Here is a 24,427-nt window from a genome sequence, read left to right as displayed (position 1 = left end):
CCCACTCCACAGCTCCTGGAGAGAAAGACATGATGGTCTGTTCCCACACAAATTACAGCCAAGCAAAGCCTCGGGGTATGTCTCCTCGCAGATGTTAAAAAAAACACAACAAAGCACAGCAACATAATTAAGATTCAAATGATCTCATCCTAAAAATAAATAAATAAATAAATAAATAAATAAATAAAAACCGCAGGACTATCTTGACAGGAAGGCTATAATTTACCTAGATAAAATAATTGGTATCCTTTGCAATAATTGTCTTATCCCTTGTCTGAAGTTTGGTTTAGACCTAACATTGGCCTAACCTCAACTTAACACTTAAGTGATTGGTTACTACTTCTTCATATAAAGCCAAACATATACAGTAATAACAGAAATTAATGTGTTAGTAGAAATGTTAATATCATAATTTCCATTCTGATTAGTAACATTAAAAAAGCCCTATAAACTTGTCATGTATTTTGATAAGCTTTTACAAGACATTAATTTTTTATAATTATGAGAAAGATATAAACAAGTTAAATATACTTTAATGATTCATGTAAGAAAATGTTTTAAAAATAATGTTTAAACAAGCATACAATAAAATATTATCAAACACATTTACACATAACTTTATGACAGTGGATAACAGATACATACATATATACATTTTTGTGCCCATTCTAATTCCTAAATTTGGTAGATCAGTTTGTTGCATCATAGAATATCATTGTCAATGTAATTTTTGAAATTTCCGTGGAATTATCAGCGTCATCTATCCTTAATTTGTGTTTTTACACTTGATATTAGCCAAAAGGCCAAGAAAACTATATATGTATATATATAATTTTAAAATTAATCCATATATATATATATATATATATACATTTTAAAATCAGTGAACTAAGTAACATTTTGCTTCTTAAATTAAGTTCTAAATATTAGATAGAAATGTGGTCTTTGTATGCAGTTCAAGACCAAAAACATCTGCATTTTTCTTTTATTTGTGGGATTAATGCACAATTAGTTTCTGTAGAAGAATGTCTAATTGCCACAAGCATCATTATACATTCTATGAACTTTTAAAATATGCACTAGAAATAGTATTTTCTTCGATGTCATTTAAATATATATGTTTACATTTAAATTTAAACACTAAATTTAAATTCAACCAGCTTTAGGTTAAAAAGTAATTGCAATGATAAATATTGAAAAGGAAAAAAATGCTATCAAAACATACCGAGCATCATTGACCTCTGTCTGATTCATATTGACTTTATTGACCAGAGCTGCTCCCTGAGATTCCCAAGAACGTTTATTTTTCAGGAGCAGAAAGCCTCATCCTTCTCTAGCAGACTTACTGATGGGGTTGAAGTTCTATCTCGCAGTTAGCAGCTCAGTGTTTAACCAACTACACTAGATCGTATTTCAGGTGCACTGTAGTGTTTCGCTAGGATGCAAACCTATGTTTACTGGTGGTGAAGTTTTAACCTCAGTCAGCATGTTGCATTCATTTTTCAAAAAGGTCTCTAATAGCCGATCCAAGGCTATGGTGTTCCCTTTACTAATTTCACCACCAATGTTATGTCCTCGGCTTTCTCTTCTAGGAAATCATATTCAACTCTGTTTCCTAATGACATCATTTTTTTCAGCTGAATTTTCATTTCATAGATGGATAAATATACACATTAGACAATTTTAGGAGAACAGGGACTAAGTATCTTCTGTGTCTGACATTTTATTCACTATACCAAAGTTGATTCCTTCCAAAAGCAAATTGTCTGGATAATCTTATATTTATTCCTTTGGCTACTAACCACAAGGTTGGTTGTTCAAATCCACCAGACACTCCAAGAGAGAGAGATGAGACCATCTACTCTCAAGAGTTTAGTCTCAGAAATGCCACATAGCCTTACACTAAGTCAGAATTAACTTGTTGACAGTGAGTAATGGGCATGGAAGGAAAGAATGAGAAGAGTAACATCTTTGTAATGAATGCTATTGTGGTTTGCATACTTAAGAAACACATCTGAGATATCAACATTACATTATCTGCCATGTTGATTTCACAATTAAAAGGAGGGCTGCTCTATAATTATTTCTCCTTTGCTTATTTTTTTTCAGGATCATAAAGTAGAAAATGTTGCTCTATGCTGAAGCTTGTTCATTTGCCAATATTTGAATTGAAGCTGTCATCTTTTTTTTAAATCATTTTATTGGGGGCTCGTACAACTCTTATCACAATCCATACTTCCATCCATTGTGTGGCAAGCACATTTGTACATTTATTGCCTTCATCATTCACAAAACATTTGCTTTCTGCTTGAGCCCTTGGTATCAGCTGCTCATTATCCCCCTCCCTCCCTGCTCCCCCCTCCCTCATGAACCCTTGATAATTTACAAATTGTTATTATTTTTCATATCTCAAACTGTCTGATGTCTCCCTTCACCCACTTTTCTGTTGTCCGTACCCCAGGGAGGAGGTTATATGTAGGTTCTTGTAATCAGTCCCCCCTTTCTCCCCTACTTTCCCTCTACCCTCCTGGTATCGCCACTCTCACCACTGGTCCTGAAGGGAACATCTGTCCTGGATTCCCTGTGTTTCCAGTTCTTATCTGCACTAGTGTACATCCCCTGCTCTAGCCGGATTTGTAAAGTAGAATTGGGATCATGATAGTGGTGGGGAGGAAGCATTTTGGACCTGGAGGAAAGTTGTTTGTTTCATCATTGCTACACTGCACCCTGAATGGCTGGTTTCTTCCCTGTGAGCCTTCTGTAAGGGGATGTCCAGTTGCCTACAGATGGGCTTTGGGTCCCCACTCTGCAATCCCCCTCATTCACAATGATATGATTTTTTGTTCTTTGATGCCCGATATCTGATCCCTTCGATACCTTGTGATCACACAGGCTGGTGTGCTTCTTCCATGTGGGCTTTGTTGCTTCTGAGCTAAATGGCTGCTTGTTTACCTTCAAGCCTTTAAGACCCCAGATGCTATATCTTTTGATAGCCAGGCACCATCAGGCTATGAAGCTGTCATCTTAATAATAATTTGGTTGAGATGTCAGCACTGGTAAGACTTAACCGCTGTATCATAACCTTAGGAAAGATGGAATCCTCAATAAACTCTAGTTGACTAATTTTTGCTGTGTTTGTAATTCAGTGTGACTTTACTGTTCATCAAATTAAATAATACCAATATTCATCTTAAATCCTCTAAAAACATGTATTCTGCTTCATATTTCAATGTTTCTCCAGCATATTAATCTCAGGAAAGATTATTTCAAACCACTATAGATTTTTCCCTAAGTCAGTGTGGTAGTTACATAACTGATGTTAACTTGAGACTATTAAGAGTGAAGGGGTCGTGTTTAGCCTGTTAATCAGGCTGCAGCTTGATCTACTTATTTTGGAGGCACAGCGGAGATAAATAGCTCACTGGAGGCCAGATACACACTCTCACTCTGCTTCATCTCTCTGAGACATTCCTGTTGACAAGCCACATGGAGCTACACTGATGGAGCCAGAGCCCTGGAGCTGGAGGAGCCATGTGGAGACCCTCGCTAGCACTGACATGCTTCCACCACCACCGGATCCTGTAATCTTCCTGTACTCAGTGTCATTGCATGTGTTGTGTGAGTCTGAAGAGAAATTTACAGACTGGTAATTTACAGAAAGCAGAATTTACAGACTGGTATCGGACATCAGGGCTTATATCAGACTTATGGACTTGATCTGGGCTGGGATGTTTTCTTAAGGTACAATTACTCTTTATATAAAGCTCTGTCTTATACACATATGCGTGTCTATGAATTTGTTTCCCTGGTTTACCCGTACTAGCACAGTCAATATGCTCAGTATACATATACCTGAGTGTCATAAATGGTTAAGTGATTCACTATAAGCTAAAAAATTAGTAACTCAACTAGCTTCTGAGACTTTGGAATACAGGTCTGACAATCTGCTACTGAGTAGTCATAGTCTAGAACATACTGTGGATGCTCTCCACACATGAGATGAGTTTGAGTCTGCAGTAGGCAGGAGTCGAGAGAAGGAGCTTTGCTGTAAGAATAACTGCCATCCAAGTACGAGTCAGCCAGTTTCAGCCTGAGAAATTAGGGCAGTTAATTAGCTGTTCTACATATGAAATGGTTTTAAGAAAAATTGCCTATTATTCTAGTTTTCTGTGAGAATTGCCTCTTAAAAATATTTGTAAATCATAGATGTCAATGAGAAATCTTAGAGAACTCTCATTATTTGGGAACTCTTGCCTTCTTTTAGTCTATTTTAAAATATATTTCAATTTTCATCTTCCATGTTTGCCACATTTTGTGCCTGAAGAAAAATATTCATTATAATTGCAATACTAACTCCTTATCTTACTGGCAAAGCAGAGAATTATATTTAGGTTTGGATATTATATAAAAAGGAAACTTGGTTGGGTCATAAGTATGCTAACCACAAGGTCTGCACTTCAACCGCACTAAATGTTCTCTGAGGGAAAGATGGAGGCGCTATCCAGCCATGTAAATATTTACAGATTAAAACTCTACGGAGTTGTATATTGAACGATGCAGGAAGTATTAAAAGAAGATGGAAAGAATATTTAGATTCACTGTCACAAAAGTAACTAGTTGACAAAAATGACTGTGCAAGAACCAGGGGTGCTGATGGCAGAAGTTCAAACTGCACCGAATTCATGAGCCCAAAACAAGACTCCAGGAAGTGAGAGAACACCCCTGGGAATGTTTCAATATTGGAAGCATTGTCTATGCCAGGAAAGTTGGAAGACAGACACTCGGCCAACTGACTGGAAGAGATCCATATCTGCACCTATTCAAAAGAAAAATGATTCAACAGAATGCTCAAAAACTATAGAACTATATCATTGATATCACACACAAGTAAGATTTTGCTGAAGATCCTAGAACAACTATTGCAGAAATACATTGACAGGGAGTTGCCAGTGGTTCAGACTGGATTCAGAGGTGGATGTGAAACAAGTTATATAATTGCTGATGTCAGATGGATCTTGCTCAAAGTAGAGAATACCAGAAAGATGGTTACTTGTGTCTTATTGATTATGCATTTGGCCTTATGGACCATAATAAACTGTGGGTAACCTTGAGAAAATGGGAATTCTAGAACACTTCACTATACACCTGAGGAACTTGTACATAGATCATGGGGCAGTTGTGCATAGAGAACAAGGGCCTACTGCATGGTTTAAAATAAGGAATGATGTGCATCAGGATTTTACCGTCTCTTTATAATTGTTCAATCTGTATGCCAAACAAATCATCAGAAAAGATGGCTTAGATGAAAAATAACATGACATCAGGATTGGGGGAAATGTTATTAACAATCTGTGATATACAGAGTATACGACTTTGCTTGTTGAAAGTCAGGATGAGTTGAAGCACTTGGTGATTAAGGTCAAAGATTGTAGCCTTCAGTGTGGATTACAACTCAATGTAAGAAAGACCAAAATCTTCCTAACTGGACTAATAAGTAACATCACGATATATGGAAATATTGAAGTTGTCAAGGATTTTTGTCTTGCTTAGATCCACAATCAATGCTCATGGTAGCAGGAGTCAAGAAATCAAAAGATATTTAGCATTATGTAAATCTGCTACACAAAACTGCTTCACAGTATTGAAGAGCAATAATTCTAGTTTGAGGACTAAGGTGCATCTGACCCAAGCTATGGTATTCTGCATTGTATTAAATGCATGTGAAAGTTGGACACTGAATAAAGAAGACTGAAGAAGAATTAATGCATTTGAATTGTGGTGCTGGAGAAGAATATTGAAAGTACCATGGACTTCTAAAAGAACAAACCAATCTGTGTTGGAATAAATAAGTCCAAAGCAGCCCTCAGAGGCAACGATGGCAAGAATTCATCTTAGATCCTTTGGGCATATTGTCAGGACAGACCTGTTCCTGAGGAAGGACATCAAGCTTGGTAAAGTGAAGGGGCAGGCAGTGAACAAGAGGAAGGCCCTCAAGGAGATGGATTGACACAGAGGCTACATCAATGGGCTCAGACATAGAAACAATGAAAGGATGGCACAGGCTCCTGCAGCGTTTCATTCTAGGGCAGCTAAGGGTTGGCTCTCTACTCTGTTCTATACAATTTCTATGAACCACAGCGAACTTGATGGCAGGGCGGTTTTTTGTAGTTTTTTTTTTTTTGGCTTAATATCCTCAAAAATAATTATTGGTCACACAATGATTAAGCATTTGGCTGCAAATTTGAACACACCCAGCAACAATACAGATGAAAAAACCTGGCAAGCTGATTCCATAAGTACTGTAGCTCTATGCCATTTCTGCTCTGCCACACTGTGTCAGTATGTAGAAAATTCAACTGAAGGCAAATAGCAGCAACAGATGCTAAAAAAAAAACCCAAATCCCTAAAAATCACCCAAACCAAACCATGCATACCAAGACAAACTTAATGCCACTGTGTTGATGCCTAGCCCTCAAGACCTTTACAGGACAAGGTAGAACTGCCCCTGTCAGTTTCTCTTACTGTAACGATGAGTTAGTGTTACATAGGGATTTGAAATCAATCCCTTTCTATGTTAGAGCATCTGGTGGTTTCAAATTGTTGACTTTGGAATTAGTAGTCCAATGGGTAATGACTAAGTTTCAGGGATCCTACTATTCCACCAGGGCTCCTCTTATGCCCCAAGGCTCCTACTGAAACAGCATACATTGAAAGCAAACTGAATGTGTCACATGAAATTATGCATATATTTAGCGTATATTCTTTAGCATATTTTCTGGAACAATCTATCCCTTATACACTAGAATTTCTGAAATCATACTTTCTATTAACTGCACAACAAACATCATCATGATAAACAGCCACAGAAAAGGTCAAAGTGGTTCAGGATATTGTTTTACTTATTGATTACATATTATCAATAAGTACTACCAATGGAAGGAGCAGTTAAGAAGTCAACTGATGTATTGCAAAAGGGATGCCTCATGTATAATAATTATTTAAAATATTTCAGAACAAAGATGTCACTTTGAGGACTAGAGTGTGTCTGACTCAAGCAATAGTGGTTTCATCTGCCTCATATGCATGCAAAAGTTGGAAAATGAATGCAGGGGAATTAAAGTACTGGCTAAGAATTTTAAATATGCAATGGACTTCCTTGTTAGAAGCACAATCCAAATATTCTTTAAAAGTAAGTATGCTGAGAGTTCACATTTTGAACATGTCCTCCTGAACTCCCAATCCCTGGGGAAGGACAACAGATTTTGAAAAGTGAAAGGTCAGCAAAATTGAGGAAGGCCATAATTACATAGTTAAGCCCAGTGATAGTAGCCATGGGCTCAAATATAAGAAAGCCTGTGGTGATAGCACAGGGAATACAGTGTTCTGTCCTCTTTTATTTAGAGACATCATGAATAGTAACTGTGTTAGTCCAGGTAGACTAGAGAAACAAACCCAGGGAAACTCATATGTGTATAAAGAAGAGATTTGACTACAGATGGGCATTGGGTCTCCACCCCATGTCCCCCCACCCACTTCCATTCACCTTAGATGTGATTTTATTCTGGGTCTTAGATGCCTGGTACCTGATCCCATTGAAATTTCATGAGCATGCAGGCTGGTGTATTTCTTCCATGTGGGCTTTGTTGCTTCTCAGCTAGATGGTCATGTGCTTATCTTCAAGCCTTTAACACCACAGACATTATATCTTTTGATAGCCAGGCACCATCATCTTTATTCACCACAGTTGCTTATGCACCCATTTTGTCTTCAGCAATAGTGTCAGGAGGGTGAGCATTCAGAATGCCATATCGTTAGAAGAAAATGTTCTTGTGTTAAGGGAATACTTGAGTTGAGGCCCAATGTCCATCCTCAACCTTAATTATTAACATATATATATGAGTACATAGTCCCTGGGTTGCCCCCATGCCCCACCACCACCACTTCCTTTCTCCCTCAGGGGCTCAAGTGGGAAAAGAAAGCTTTGAAAATTATGATGGCGGCATATGTGCAAATGTGCTGGACACACTCGAGGAATGTATGGATTGTGATAAGAGATATAAGAACCCCCAATAAATGTATTTTTTTTAAAAGGAAAGAGATTTATACACAAGAGAAATTGAATATTGAGAAAACATCCCAGCCCAGTCCAGATCAAGTCCTTAAGTCCAATATTAGCTCATATGTTCAATACCAATCTATATAGTCCTTTTTAGACTCATGAAATACATGACATGATGCAGAATGCAGGAGGATCAAAGGCCAGTGGGTGGACAGTCTTGTAGATCCAGTGATATTGTAAGCATCTCAGCACTGACAGGGGTCTCCACGTGACTCCTCAAGCTCAGGGCACTAGCTGAGCTCCAGGTATCTCCTCAGCTGGAATGTCTCCCAGGAAGTGTGTGATTGTCCTGCCACCAGTAAGTTATTTAGCTACATAGCTGCTCCAAATGAGGTCATCAAGCTATGACATGACTGACAGGCTAAGCTCCACCTCATCTCTCTTAAGTCTCAAATTGACAACAGATTATGTAACTACCACACTAACATCTAACAAAAATAACAATTAACTGCATATTTTTCTTTAATCTTTTGACCTGCCTCTATTCTTCATTCCACTACTTGCGTGTCAGTGTAGTACTGTGGTATCTTTTGTGTTGCTGTGTTGTTGGAAGTTATATTACCAATATTTCAAATGCTAGCTGGGTCATCCAAAGTGAGAAGTTTTCATCAAAGCCTCAATAATAGGAACAGACACCTAAGAAAGAATAGGCTGTCCATTTCTGAAGAATTAGACACAGAAACCTTATGGAGAGAATTGAAACATTTTCATATACTGAAAACCTCTTGAAAACAAGAAGGAACAATGTGTGAAAATTATAGTCTTAATTATACAAATAAATCTAGAGATCACATAATAAAATTCAGCAAGATCAATGACTTCTCTGAAAATACCATATACAACAAAATAAATAGTGACTACACATAGACATAACCAGATAGAACACATTGACAAGAATTGATTCCAGATAGGAATCAAATTGACAGCAGGGCAGAAAGAGACAAATGTGAATTCTAATTGTAGCATTCAAACTGAATCCATGGACTACGGTGGAATGGACAATCAATTGCTCAAATGTAAAATCAGATTGAAGTTGAAGACAATTAAAACAAGGCAAGAGGAGTCAAAAATGATCTTTGCTACAACCCACTAGAATTTCTAGAATATCTAAAAATTGACTTGTAGTATTGGACATGAAAGACAAGACTCAATGATCTGTGAATTTACATTAAGATCACAAAACATGAAGAAAACAAGAGATCAGTAATTACTGTTACACAGAAAAGATAAAAGTGTTTGTCATAAGAGACTCTCAAGCTTGAACTAGAACATTGAATATCCAATATAAATTGAAAAAAATGATGAAGTGAAAGGAATTTCAAAGAGCAGCTCTAAGATACAAAGTAAAGAATTATAATGAAATGTGCAAATGCCTTAAGTTAGAATGTCAAAAAGAAGAACATGCTTAGCATATCTCAAGCTGCAAAAAATCAAGAAAATTTTATGGCTAATGTTTTAACATTGAAAGATTCTGTAGGCAAAAAATTGATTGGTCCAGGACACATGAAAGAAGATGGAAGGAATACAGAGTCGTTGTGCCAAAAAAACAAAACAAAACTAGTCCACATTCAACCATTTCAAGAGGTAGCATATGATCTAAAACTGCTGGTACTGGAGGAGGAATTCCAACTTCACTGAAAGCATCATTTTCTTTTAAAATTTTGAGAAATTGAAGGAATTGAAATATTTCAACAAGCCGATGAAGCACTAGGAACACCCATTCACCTGTGCCAAGGAAGTAGGGAAACAGTTACCTGGGACGCCCACTGGAAGAGTTCCGTATTTGGGTCCATTCCAAAGAAAGGTTTCACAAAGTAATTTTCTAAAAAAATATATATTCAAGGAAAACTTTGCAGAAGATAATTCAACGTCTGTGGTAAAAGTCCATTGACAGACAGTTGTCAGGAATTCAAGCAGGATTCAGAAGGCGTCATGGAATGATGGCATTGTTGTTATCAGATGGATCTTGGCTGAAAACAGCGAAACCCAGTAAGATTGACTCTTGCTAGGAGTCGTGATCGGGCTGCCAAGTTTGTTCTGACTAATGCACATCCAGTGCAGTCCTCACAATTGTTGTTCTGTTTGAAAGCTTTTTTAAAATGGTGTGCTAACCCTGCAAAGGAATTTGACTGTGTGGGTAACAAATTATGGATAGCATTAAGAATAACAGGAATTTCAGAACACTTCATTGTGCTCACATGGAACCTGTCCTTGGAACAAAGGCGGCCCTAGTTTGGGTGGGGGTGGGGAATAAGGGACGAGAGGATGGTTTAAAATCATGAAATGTGTGGGTTAGGGTTGTATCCTTTCATCATACTTATTCAACCTGTATGCTGAGCCAAAGGGAGATTATTTTTTTTAAAGACAGAAAAGAAACCAGCCTCAGAGTTTGAGGCAGGATTATTAATAATCTTCTAGATACAGATGATAAAACAAGCAGCAAAGAGGAACTGAAATACTTTCTAAGGAAGATCTAAGGAAGATCAAGAAATTTGGCCTTCATTATGGTTTACAATTCAATGTAAAGAAAACTAAAACCCTCACAACTGGACCAATAAGCAACATCATGGTAAATGGAGAAAAGAGAGGTTGTGCACGATGTCATTTTGCTTGCATACTCAATCAATGCTTATGGAAGAAGCAGTCATGAAGCCAAAGGATGTATTCCACTGGATAAATGTGCTGCACGAGTCCTCTTTAAAATATTGAAGAGCAGGATATCTGTTGAAGATTAATTTGTGCCTGCCCCAGGCCATAAATTCAATGGTTTTGAAAACAAATTTGGACAATGAATAAGGAAGATGGCAGAAGAATAAGTGTTTTTGAAGGGTGGTGTTGGGGAAGATTGTTGAAAGCAGAGTGGACTGCTAAAGGAAGATTAATCTCTCTCAGAAAAAAATACAGCCAAAATGTTCCCTAGAAGGAGGATGGTGAACCTTTGTCTCACTTGCTTTGTTGATGTTATTTGGAGAGACCAGTCCTAGAAAAGGACATCATGCTTGGTAAAGTAAAAAAATAAAAATAAAATAATAATAATAATAATTGAGACAGAGGAAAAATTGTCAATGAGATGCATTGACATAGTGAGTGCTAAAGTGGACTCAAACATATGAATGATTATAAGGCTGTCACAAGATTTGGCAATTTTTGTTCTGTTGTACATGGGATGGCCATGGGTAGGAACCAACTTAATAGCACCTAACAATAACAACGGAATCATGTGATGAATTAAAAAAATAAACATTTATTTCTTGGTAGTATAATTGTACTCAAGTATAATTTTAATATATGAGAGGTTAACATATTATCATATAAAATGCAAAATTCATAGATTTTGTTTAATAAACTCAAATGTTTAAATATAATTTGATCTTATGAAGTCTCCTTCAGATTATTTGTCAAGGGTTTTGCCTAAGAACTAGTAATAATGTGACTCTTATTTTTCCTAGATTTTCAACTTCTTGGAAAGGTTGTGTTTCCTGAAAAATATTAATAGTTGAAGAAAGCCTGCCTAGGGTCACTATGAGTTGCAATCAAGTCGATGCCAGTGGGCTTCTGGCTTGGGTACCAACTCATGCACGATCCCTAGTGGCACAAGGTTAAGTATAATTCTTTTTACAAAAAAAAAAAAAAAAAGTGAGCTGGATTCAACCAGAGCCTCTACAGAATAAAGGATCTTTTGATCTGCTCACATAAAGATTTGAATACTAAAAGAAAACAAATTCACTGCCTTGGAATCAATATTGACTCATAGTGATCCTGTAGGACAGGGGAGGACTTCCTCGGTGAGTTTCTGAGACGGAAACTCTGTAAAGGAGTAGAAAGCAGTTAGCAGCCCAACACATAATCATTGTTCCATCAGGGCTCCGCCCCATAAATATTACAGCTTAGAAAATCCTAAGGGGGCAGTTTAACTGTATCACCTGGGGTCACTATAAATTTAAATCCACTAGGTTTTACATCTGTTTTCTTTACATGCAACTTAGGATCAAACTAAAATCTCTGTTGCCACATAAATATAGTTCGTATTTTATTTTTGAGAGTTTTTCCTCAACAATACTGCTTTGTTTGCAATACCTAATTTATTTCTCTTCTCTATATAATTCAGCTTCTCTGATTATTTGCTCGCATACTGATTGAATAATAGCCTCTTGCACATCATTCTTGATTAAAAAACATGCAGTATTCCCCTGTTCTGTTTGCCTGAATGCTTCTTTGTGTATACGTTTCACATGAGCACAATGAAGTGTTCTGGAATTCCCATTCTTCTCAACCAGCTCTTTGGAAAATAATACCACAGATCCAAATATAGTTCAATGGTGTTTCTTTAGCCTTTTTCAAGATTCTAAGTGTAGAGAAAGGAGAAGAAGAGAGAAAAAAAGAATGTGCTACTATATATATATAGACATAGATTTCTAGGTCCCACCTAATTTTCCCCCATAATTAGAAATGCAACTTTTAAAAAGTTAGCCTTACATTTTTTCAGTAATAAGTATTGTGGTATGAACATTGTGCCTCATAACTTATTTGATAACTGCTTTATAATGTATGCATTTTCAGTATAGATTCTAAGAGACACACTTTGAAAAATGCATATGTTACAAAGGGAGTTTCAAAAAGATAGGATGCACACTATTCATAGTGCATGGATTCTACTAAAAAAAAAGAATAACCCTTGAAAAGTTTAATTTTGGACTCCATGGGAAAAATGTTTAGATGAGACATTTTATATATATTATGTGTGTGTATATATATAGTATCATATAGATATATGATACTTGTATGCATATGACTAGGTATGGGTCTCTAGGTTTGAGAGATAGACCTAGCATTTTGAGTGTGAGGAGTTCTTGAAGCACTTGCTCATGAAGATCAAGGATTGTGGCCTTTGGTATGGATTGCAATGTAATGTAATGAAAACCCAAATCCCCACAACTGTACCAAGAGGTAATACTATGATAAATGGAGAAAAGATTGAAGTGGTCAAGGATGTGTCTTGCTTGGATCCACAATCAATGCTAATTGAAGCAGCAGTCAAGAGATCAAATGACTCCTTCACTGGATAAATTAGCTACATAAGACCTCATTCAAGGGTTGCAAAGCAAGGATCTTGTTCACTTTGCAGACAGAGGTGTGCCTGACCCAAGCTGCCACATTATTTTCAGTTGTCTCATATGCATGTGAAAGTTAAACGTTGAAGAAGGAAGACAGAAGAAGAATAAGTACAATTGTCTTGTGGTGCTGCTGAAGAATATCAAACAGGTACTGCCAAGAGAACAGACTGATCTACCTTGGAAAACGTGCAGCCTCGATGATCCTTGGATGCAAGGAGGGTGAGACTTCATTTCACATACTTTGGACATGTGATCAGAACATATCAGTCCCTGGAAAAAGAAAAAATTCTTGGTAAAACAGAGGGGCAGCCAAAAAAGAGGAAGACCCTGGACAAGATGGATTGACATAGTGGCTGCAATAAGGTATTCAACCATAAAAACAAGTAGGAGGAGTTTGCAAGACCAGACAGTGTTTAATTTCAGGGTACGTAGAATAACTATGAGGCTTAACCACTCAAATGAACCTAACAGCAACAACAACTAGGAGACAGACCATGCATGTCATATAGCATACACGTTAGCAAGACATTTTATATCTATACTTCTTCATTAGAAATCATTTTCTTCGTGTCTTTGACCTTCTTAAAAATATCTGACATCTACTTTATAAGATGCTATGTCCTATTTTATAATGCCTGGATAGTAGCTTGTTATCCATCAGAGAGTTTGGGGCTGAATAGTACTTAATGGCATTTATAATTAACAATAATAAATACATGTATGCATATGTTATACTATAAATATTTAAGTTTAAAACAGAGTGTAGGTAATTTTATTATAAAAACTAAAGGTGATAGAAGCTCCTTTATACACATGTCTATTCTATAGATAATGATCCATTGATCATTTCAAATACATTTTTGAATCGATGTTTCTTTTAAAGAGAAGGCTATCAAACCAAGGAATTTCAAATCTCTGTAGTGAGTTAAATTATAAAATGTGAATATGGATTTATAAGTATATTTTAGTAACTGGCTTTTACCTTAGTCCTCGCAAGAATATTATTGCTATAATTTAAACAGCATATTCAGAAAGATAAAAATTCTTTCAGCACAGGCCTTTTATTTGTTTTCAAATTGTGCAAAATAGGCTCTGCATCCATAATTCAACCAAGCAAAGATCTGAGGGGGGGTGGGAGGGTGAAAACTGGGCCTTATAAAGCAATTAAGTAGTCAAAATAATCCCCCAAAGGCTAACCTAAAAAGGGCTAGTTACATAGCACAGGCATAGAACTAAGTATTATAGGTAATTTAGAGTTCACAATGTATAAAAGAGGTAAATGCTGTGTCATTTTATATGAGCGACTTGAACATCTATACATTTTTTATATCAAAATCTATAATCCTGGAAGTAATCCCTCCCTGACACTGCCCAACAATTATATATGTATTAGGGGAGAGAGGATGAATGCACTTTGGAATAGGCTATCCTGAAGGGTAGATAACAGCTCACAGAATATAGTGGAATCAGACAATAATTTTATTATGTAATCGAACTACCCTGGAACAGGTAAATAGCTGAAGAGCACAGAGATGAACTGGAACATTGTTCATGGTCTTGAAGAATATTTTTAAAAACTGTTAAAACTAGGTCTTGTGTTTGATTAAAAAAATGTACCACAGGTGAAAAAGTACATTATGAAAATATGTCTAAAAATGATTACTCTGGGAGGATTAGTTCCATAAACTAATAGGTGTATCCACTTTAACACAGATAATGTCATTTTTATTATAGACATGTTGCCATTTTAGCGAAAATATGGTAAGCATAAGAATATATATATATAAACCATAGCAGAATTGTTATATAATCTTATAAGATGAAACTCAAAGGTCACGTAAATATTTATTTTTAGAAAGAATAGATGCATGAAAATGAAACAGGTATAACCTATATTACTGAAACATAATAATGATCTCATTCTTTGAATTATTACTTTTGTTGGGTTAAAAAATTGAAGAAGTATAAAATTCCAAGCATATATTAATATTGTTCCTTATACTGTAGTGATCTTGTCACTATTTCTATGTATTCTGAAGCTTCCCACACTACGTCAATGATTTTGGATCTTTTTTGGATGGAATAGAAATGGCAGATTCAAGATATTTCCTGGATCATGTATTAGTCTACATAGCTATTACAATGCTATGTTACAAGCCAGTACTCAGTTTTACAATGATCAAATTCACAAATTCTATTAGATAAACCAAGCCATCTTATCAAGCTCAGCATCAGAGGGCAGGGGTGGAAGAGGGGAAAATAATATTTATTTAATCAATCATAAGCAGAACATGAGAACTACATTGAAAACAAAGGTGCTTGGCACATATTAGATATTCAACTCACATTTATCAAACAATATGAAGAGAGAAATTGGTTTATTATTAATTATATTTGTAAGATGATGCTAGTCTTCCTGTTAACCATATAGTTTTATTACTTTATTATCTTTCAGAACTATCATTCTAATTATTTTTATGGTTATTTCCATTTGTCAGTAGTTAATTATTTACAATTACTTGACATTGTACATCCCGTAGTTGAAATGTGAAACACATACGTGCTCTCAACATTAATTGGTATGGTTGGTTTCAATAAAGGCATTTTTACAAAGAAAAGTGAGTCAGATTTTACTCATAAGCTACAGTTTGTAGAGCCTTGATTTAGTCAAATATATTCATTAATGAAATGAAACACATGAGGATGAAAATTTGAGATTTCATTTCACCATTGTTCATGTAATATATATGTAAAATGTATGTAATTTGCTGCAGATTAAAGTTGTCATTGATATTGTATATGGATTTAGGAACCATAAATCATGATTCCTACTTGATAATCCAGTAATGTCTACTAATTATATTTTATGTCTTAGAAATCCATGCTTTTGTATATTAAGCATAAGTATCACTTTAGGTCTTGAACCATTGTTAAGGGGTCTTATTGGGGGCTCGTACAATGCTTATCACAATCCATACATACATCCACTGAGTCAAGCACATTTGTACATTTGTTGCCATCATCATTCTCAAAACATTTGCTTTCTACTTGATTGTTAAGTATTTTTAATTGAACCTCTCTAATTCAAATCAGGGCAAATGTAAACACATTCTTAAAGATCTTTGGATATGAATTATTTTAACTTAACTGATAAAGTCTTTAAACATAGGGCACCTTACATCTTAAACACATTCTTTGGGATAATAATAATAATAATAATAATAATAATGATAATAATAATAATAATAATAAAAAAGCATGCAGATCATATTTTAGAGTTATAGAAATATGCAACTCTTTCAAAATATTCCTTTAATATTTTTGAATGCAAATATGAGCTTTTAAAATGAAAATATACTTGATTATAAATGATCATTGTTACATCTTATATCCATATATGTATTTTAATGTATCATAACCTATTTTCCAGAAATATTGTATTTTACAAGTTTAAACTTCATATAGTTACAATTTATAAATAGGCTTATGAATTATTGATCAAAATAATAATTAAAACAATCATTACATAATACATAGTGGTCATTATCTTTCACAAAGAAATACTTTTAAATCTGAAATCTGAAAGTAGAGAGATAAAACACAAAAATTTAAAACATATTTTCTTGTACTATTCCATTTACTTTTCTGTTGGGATATTTTTGCGTGGATTTTTATGTAGAATTTGATTGGGAACAGGTGTTTTCCAATATTTCCTGTTGAGAACTTTATGGCTGCTTACTGTATTTCAATGTTCCCTAGTTCATGATGAAAATCAGATTCTGAATGTGAGTCCAGATTTTGAGACTCTGAGAACAATTCAAAGTCACAGCTACTGTTCCAGCGCACCACAAAGAATCATTTGCGGGGTGTAATAAACATTATTGTCATAATGCATAGGACTTCATCCAGTCCCTGTGAACTGTTTATTTCTCTAACCAAAGGTCAATATGCTCATCCATCTAAATGTAATTATCACAAGCTGTAAGAAATACAAACTATTTGAAGAAGGCTGCATTGTGAAATGTGTTAGATGATATGTTTCAATGTATTATTTCGTGAGGATGTTTAATGGCTGCACTCTATGAATAAAACAAAGTAGACAAACAAACCCACTGCCATCAAGTACAGTCACACCCGCGGCGACGCTGCAGAACAGAGTAGAACGGCCGCATGCGGTTTCCAAGTCGGTGAACCTTGAGGAAAGCAGATTGCCACTTCTCTCTCCCACCAAGTGGTCGGTGAGCTTGAACCCTAGTGAGAGCAGGCTTGATGGAGAACAAGTGGGATACAAATGATACAGATAAAATACATGGATAAAAAGGAGAAGAGTTCAAAGACTTTTCAATAACCACCCAAAGAGATACCAGTGCTGTGTCCAAAAACAGAAGCAGAGAAGCTAATGAGCCATGGCAGTGAGTTCACTTCTGAAAGGCTGAAAATGAGGTTTTTGGAAAAAAAATGTTTGAATATGTAGCCATAGGCAACAGTGCTAGCATCATCTGAGTGAGTGAAGAAGAAAACCAGGAGTGTGCAAAGAATACCCATTCCAAAAGTCCAAGAAGATGATCAGGGACCTTTTCAGGACACAGGCATGAGCCGAGGAAAATTGGCAACTAAAGGAAAGATCCCACACAAGGAAGTTTTCCTGCTGACTGAATATATAAGATGCAAATTACAATTTGTCTACTAAGTCTAGATTGTGGGAGTCATTGGTGACTTTGTCAGGAGAAATTTTGTTCTAGAAGGAGAAAACATTTAACATGCATCCAGTTCATTAAGCACAACTATAAACTCAAAAACTCACTGCCGTCTGGTCATTTCTGACTCTTAGTTATCCTCCAGGACAGGGTGGAACTGCCCCTGTAGGCTTCTGAGACTGTAACTCTTACACGAGTAGAAAGTCTCATCTTTTTCCCAAGCAGAATTATTAAGGGAGGGGAAAGATAGAAATCACAAAAGTAAAGGGGGAAAATGGTTGAGATACTTGCTTTTCTGCATTTCAGTTTATTTGGATGAGTTCAATACCAGGCCAAAGGAAATGTTCAAGAAGGGAAAGGATATCAATAATAAGGAAAGCTAGTGAGAATTTCTGTAGCAATGTTTTTGAATAGGAAGAGGAGATGGGGTCAAGTGAACATATATTTTTTATATAGTTAAAATAATTCCATATTATCTTAAGTTTTGTTAAATTACCATGCTCAGGCACATTTGGAAGGGCTGGTTTTTATGTATAAAGACTCATTTAAAGTGATTCGGGAAAATGTAGACTATACAGATAGGTGTAGAAAGTCTGTATAATAAGGTTAATATAGGGAAGAACACTTGTAAAAATTATTATCTGGTTGCTACATTTTTTTTACTGAAAGAGAGTGCAAGAGCAAAGCAGTAATGTGGATAATAGAGAAGTTTTCAAGTAGAGGAGAAAGTAGGAAATGCTTGTCTAGGTAAGTCAAAGAGTAAACTAACTAGGAAAATGGAGTATCATATTCAGCGAGCTTTTTTTGTTTGTTTGTTTAATAAAGGCTTTTATGATTTTTTCAAAATCATTTTATTGGGAGCTCATACAACTCGTATCACAATCCATACTTACATCAATTGTGTAAAGCACATTTGTACATTTGTTACCATTATCATTCTCAAAACATTTTCTTTCTGCTTGAACCTTTGGTATCAGTTCCTCATTGTTTTCCCCTCCCTCCCTCATGAACCCTTGATAATTTATAAATTATTATTATGTTATCATGTCTTACACTGCTTGATGTCTTCCTTCACCCACTTTACTGTTGTCCATTCCGCAGGGAGGAGGTTATATGTAGATCCTTGTAATTGGTTCCCCCTTTCTACCCTACTTTCGCTCTACTCTCCCAGTATCGCCACTCTCCCCTGGTCCTGAGTGGTTCATCTGTCCTATATTCCCTATGTTTCCATTTCCCATCTGCACCACTGTACATCCTCTGGTCTAACCAGGTTTGTAAGGTAGAATTGGGATCATGATAGTGAGGGGCGGGAAGCATTTAAGAACTAGAGGAAAGTTGTGTGTTTCATCGATGCTACACTAGACCCTGAGTGACTTGTCTCCTCCCCACTACCCCTCTGCAAGGGATGTCCAGTTGCCTACAGATGGGCGTTGGGTCTCCATTCCCCCTCATTCATGATGATATGATTCTTTGTTCTTTGATGCTTGATACCTGGTCCCTTTGACCCCTCATGATCACACAGGCTGGTGTACTTCTTCCATGTGAGCTTTGTTGCTTCTGGGCTAGATGGCCACTTGTTTACCTTCAAGCCTTTAAGACCCCAGACACTATATCTCTCGGTAGCCAGGCACAATCAGCCTTATTCACCACACTTACTTATGTACACATTTGTCTTTAGCATTTGTATGGCGAAGGTGAGCACACAATGATGATTTTTGTTCTATGGTGTCTTCTAACTGATCCCTTCAACACCTTGTGATCACACAGGCTGGAAATTATCTAGACAAGCCTCAGAAGAAAGGAATGACAATGTTCTTCCAAAGTATCATCCATTGAAACTCCAAAGGCACAATTCAACTTGAAATATATAAGGTTGCCATAGGCAGAATGGACTACATGATAACCATAATTTTATTGCTGCTGCTGCTGTTGTTGTTGTTGTAGGTGCCTTAGAGTCCATCCCAACTTATAGTGACCCTATTCACAACAACAGAAAACACTACCCAGTCCTGTGCCATCCTTACAATTGGCTACAAATGCCGGAGTCCATTGGTGCAGCTAGTGTCAATCCATCTCATTGAGGACCTTCCTCTTCTCACTATCCCTCCACATTTCCAGCTCTAATGTCCTTCTCCAGGAACTCGTCTCTCCTGATAATATGTCCAAAGCATGTCAGAAGGCTAGCTATCCCTCCCTCCAAGGAGCAGTCTGGTTATACTTCTTTCAAGATAGATTTGTTTGTCCTTTTAGCAGTCTGTGGTATGTTCAATGTACTTCAGCACCACAATTCAAAGGAATTGATTCTTCCCGAGTCTTCTCTATTCAATGTTCGACTATCAAATGTGTATGAAGCAAATGAAAATAACATGGCTTGGGCCAGCTTAACCTTTGTCCTCAAAGTAACACCCTTGCTTTTCAAGGTCTTGTGCCGCAGATTTACCCAGTGCGAAAGGTCTTTCAATCTCCTTGATACTGCTCCCATTATTATTGAATGTGGATTCAAGCAAGACCAAATTCTTGACAACGTCATTTTTTTCACTATATAACATGATGTTAACTATTTGGAACTTAAAGCACAATGGAAAAATGTGAAGACAGCCGGGAGTTGAGGCTCAGTAAAGATGTCATAGGGGCTTTGTATTGTGGTTTCTTCAGGTGTGGAAGAATTAATAAAGATCAGTGAATTGATGAGGTTAGAAAGAATTATCAGTCATTACTAACATTTATACTTGTTTTGAGGTTTCCATTTTGCCACCACTATGACGTATAAAAGGAAGAGATGTACAATTTGTAAATATAATAAGGTTTATTTAAATAGAGAAAAATGTTGGAATGCAGAGGATCATTGGGAAATATTGGGTATATTAGAATAAATGAGAGAGCTTACTGAAAAATTTGACAACACTGTTAGTACTTCATTGCATCTTCTACTTTGGGAAAGTAGAAATAGCCATACAATTTGTTTCAAGCTAGTCTTTCTCTGCCATAGGTCTGTGGAGTCAGACACCTGCCAAATGAGGAGGCAGTAGCCAATTTGATTCTGAAGCCTCAGGAACGGAACTGACTGCTGACAAAGGAATTATATTCTCATTTTCACTGAGCCTCTAAGCTGTCCTCTCAAATAAATATTCTAACTGTGATAGCTACCGGCACACCAACCCATGAAAGAAGAGCTGGTCGTGGGAGTAGCAGAATACCGACAATGAAGATGATTCAACAGCAATGCATGAAGCACCACATTATTGATGGCATTTGGCAATGAAAGATAAAGTCTAACTGCCTAGCCATTCACATCTCTCACTTTCAGACATAAGGCAAAAGTGAGTAGCTCTGCTTTGCAAGGAGATTTCCTATTTTATTCTTCACTTGAAAATTAAAAGAGCTAGATGTCTGATTTGGATAAAATAAGAAAAGGGAGCATGCGCTGTTTTGTGCTATTTTGTATTTTCTTTCTCCTTTAATGAGTAATTGAAAACTCCTTTACTTTTCCTGAGTTTAATATCTTCATTAAAAATCATGTTATACATCTAGAAAAAAGTTTATGATATTGAAATAGATCTGAATGAACAGTACATTAGTAAAATTAACTTCTAAACTTAAACATGCTTTTTATTCTTGTAGGAAAACATAAATTATAAACTTTGAAATAATTTACATTATCTATATGTTACAAATTTAATTGCTTCATACAATATAAGAGTGGCTTATTATCTAGGTATATGGGATACTAGTATATGCCATATACCTAGCATATGAAATACTGTGGGATACTGTCAATTATTATTATTACTATTGGCAAGGTTGATAGTTGTTATAATGAAAATTTTTACTTCAAGGGTGATTGTTTTCTCTATAATCATGAAAAGTTTCTACTTTGATTTGCCATTTTCAAACTTCAACAAGTGAAATTTCACATCAGAATATGAGTATATAAATCTCAAGTTATATGCTAAATTGAATTAATCTAAGAATATGTAATGTGGAATATATGTTAATAGGTGTTCATTAAATGCAAGAACATAGCAAGGGAAAGGGCCTACACAGAAAAGAATAACAAAAACTGATGAGATCAAATCAATTTAACAGTATCATATATTTTAATTAGTAGATACAATTTTAGACTCACAGAAGAAATTAAATGTCATAGTTTCCAAAAAATTATTAGTTCCATGGTTTGTGTTCTATGTAAATACGCTTTTGTTTTAAGCAGTGGCAGAAATGCTCAGCACATCATGGCAAGTTTGTTGGTGCCAACTCACCCAAGGATGCCTCGGTAGAGAAGCCTGGTGGTTTGTTTCTGTAATGTCAAATCCTGGAAAAGCCTTGGAGCGTGGTTCCATGTCCTGAGTTGGAATGCCCCCAGTATCACTAAATTTTGTTGTTGTTGTTGTTGCTGCTGTTGATGCTTATGGCCTCTGTCTCGTTCCTTCATTGTCATTGAGAACTTTGTCTTAGAATACACTACTTTATACTATCAGGGATGCTTACTGACTGTCGACAAAAGAATTATATTCTCATCGTCGCTGAGTTTAGGAAGGTCTAGGGTTAGCCAACGTGGGTCCAAATGGGGTTCTCTTTCCTACTGCCCAAGCATAGTAGGACAATATTGACTCATCCTCATCTTGTCTGCCTTCTCACAAGTACACTGAAGACTCCCTTCCAAGGTCCGTGATACTTGACTCTGTGGATTATAAGGATTATTATGTGACTCTGAGGATGAACTAGAAAAACAATGTTTATCATTTCAAGGTTGATTTACTTAATTGTCTATCTGTGTTTCGCTGTTGCCAAAATGGTTAAGATGATTAGAAATAAACACAAGATGGAGAGGTGTGGTCAAAAATCTGCCTTTCAAATTCATGAGAACTTTTCCTTGACTAAAAATAAATTTGCTTTGGATATGGCCAAAGGCAGGCGACCAAGAAAAGTAAGCTAGATAACGGACTGACTTACTGAATGACTGAAGACATAAACTTGGAGAGATAGACAAAATGAACTTGGGTACAGACAGACTAATTCGCACTAACTATAGGATCTTAGAAAAGCCTGCTCCTACCCATAGGGACTACACCACAGTTTTGAAGGTCGTGACCTCTCATAAGCAGATCAGCCGGCTATCATGTCAAGTCACTTGGGATGATAGAACCCCAACCTTCCAACTGGTAGTTGTGCACTTGGCTGTTCACGGCACACGCGTCCTGGTAAGAATTTAACATTCCTCAAGTTCAGTGTTTTTTTCTTATGTAAATAAAAAGCAATATCATGCAGCCATATGAAATGATCTTTTTTTTTAACTAGTATGCTTTAAAAGCCATTCAAGTAAGTAATGTAGGATGTAGAGATTAATTTTGTTTTTGTTTTTAATGTGATATCACCATTTTTTCTGTCTACAGAACGTAAAGGAAATGTCAATTAGTATTTAGTTGAACAACTTTTGGAGTGAGGGGTTATTTTTTTTATCTCTCACAAACAAATATGTTTACTTAAAATGATACAAGTTCCTTATATTAATGAACCAAAGACAAAGTATCTCCATTGGGAAGGAGCAGATACTAACATCCTCTAAACATATCTAGATAAGACAAAGTAACTGAGATCCAGTTGTTAATAGAATACCATCCATAGTTAAATGTGAAATAAGACCATCTTCTGGAAGCAAGTCTGTATTAAGTGGAAAATGATGACAAGTTCTTTGTTGAAAAGATTTCTAAAGCAGAACCCCAAAAACAAAACGAAACAAAACAAAAAACCCTCACTTCCATCAAGTACATGCCCACTTACAGCTACAAGAAGACAGAGTAGTCAGTAGCCCTGTGAGCTTCCAAGACTGTAACTCTTTACAGGAGTAGGAAGCCCTGCTGTCTTTCTCAGGAACAGTGGCTGGTCTTTTCAAACTATTGATCTTGCAGTTAGCAATGAGTAAACGTTTTGTATCCTGGGGTCCTCTTCTAAAACACAGGAATAAACAATAGGCAAGTGAATACCAAACATGCTTTCAATAACCAAATGTCATTTCCTTTAAATATTATCTGTTGTATTTCTTATCCTTGATAAATATTATAAAGTGTTTAAATTACATGGAGTTGCACATGTAGACATTTCCAATATTTATTTTTTAAGTTTCTTATTCCCTCCCCTATTTTTAAAAATTTTGCGGTAAAGAATTTTTTGAGGATCTGGCTTAAGAAAATGAACAGACTACTTAGTTTTATGTGTTGTTCTCAGGGGCCTGTATATATGGACAGGAGTTCAAGAGCAAAACTACATCCTGCCCATTCTGGTGCCATCTTCACACTCAGGACGAGTTTTGAACTTATTATCGATGTGACAGTGTGAGGTCATCTTTTGGGGGGATCTTCTCCTTCAGTCCTCCAGGAATTGGTTCATTCCAAGGACACGTTACAAATCCATCAAGTGAAGTTTTACTACCCTCATTTCTAAGGCACAGTCTAGCTCTATCTTCTCCCAAAATAGTTATTTCATCTTCCAGCAATCTA

The sequence above is a fragment of the Echinops telfairi genome, unplaced genomic scaffold (assembly GCF_000313985.2).
Source record: "Echinops telfairi isolate 266 unplaced genomic scaffold, ASM31398v2 ScPeMD7_7469;HRSCAF=8507_1, whole genome shotgun sequence".
In the NCBI taxonomy this organism is placed as follows: domain Eukaryota; kingdom Metazoa; phylum Chordata; class Mammalia; order Afrosoricida; family Tenrecidae; genus Echinops; species Echinops telfairi.
This window is presented reverse-complemented; position numbering follows the sequence as displayed.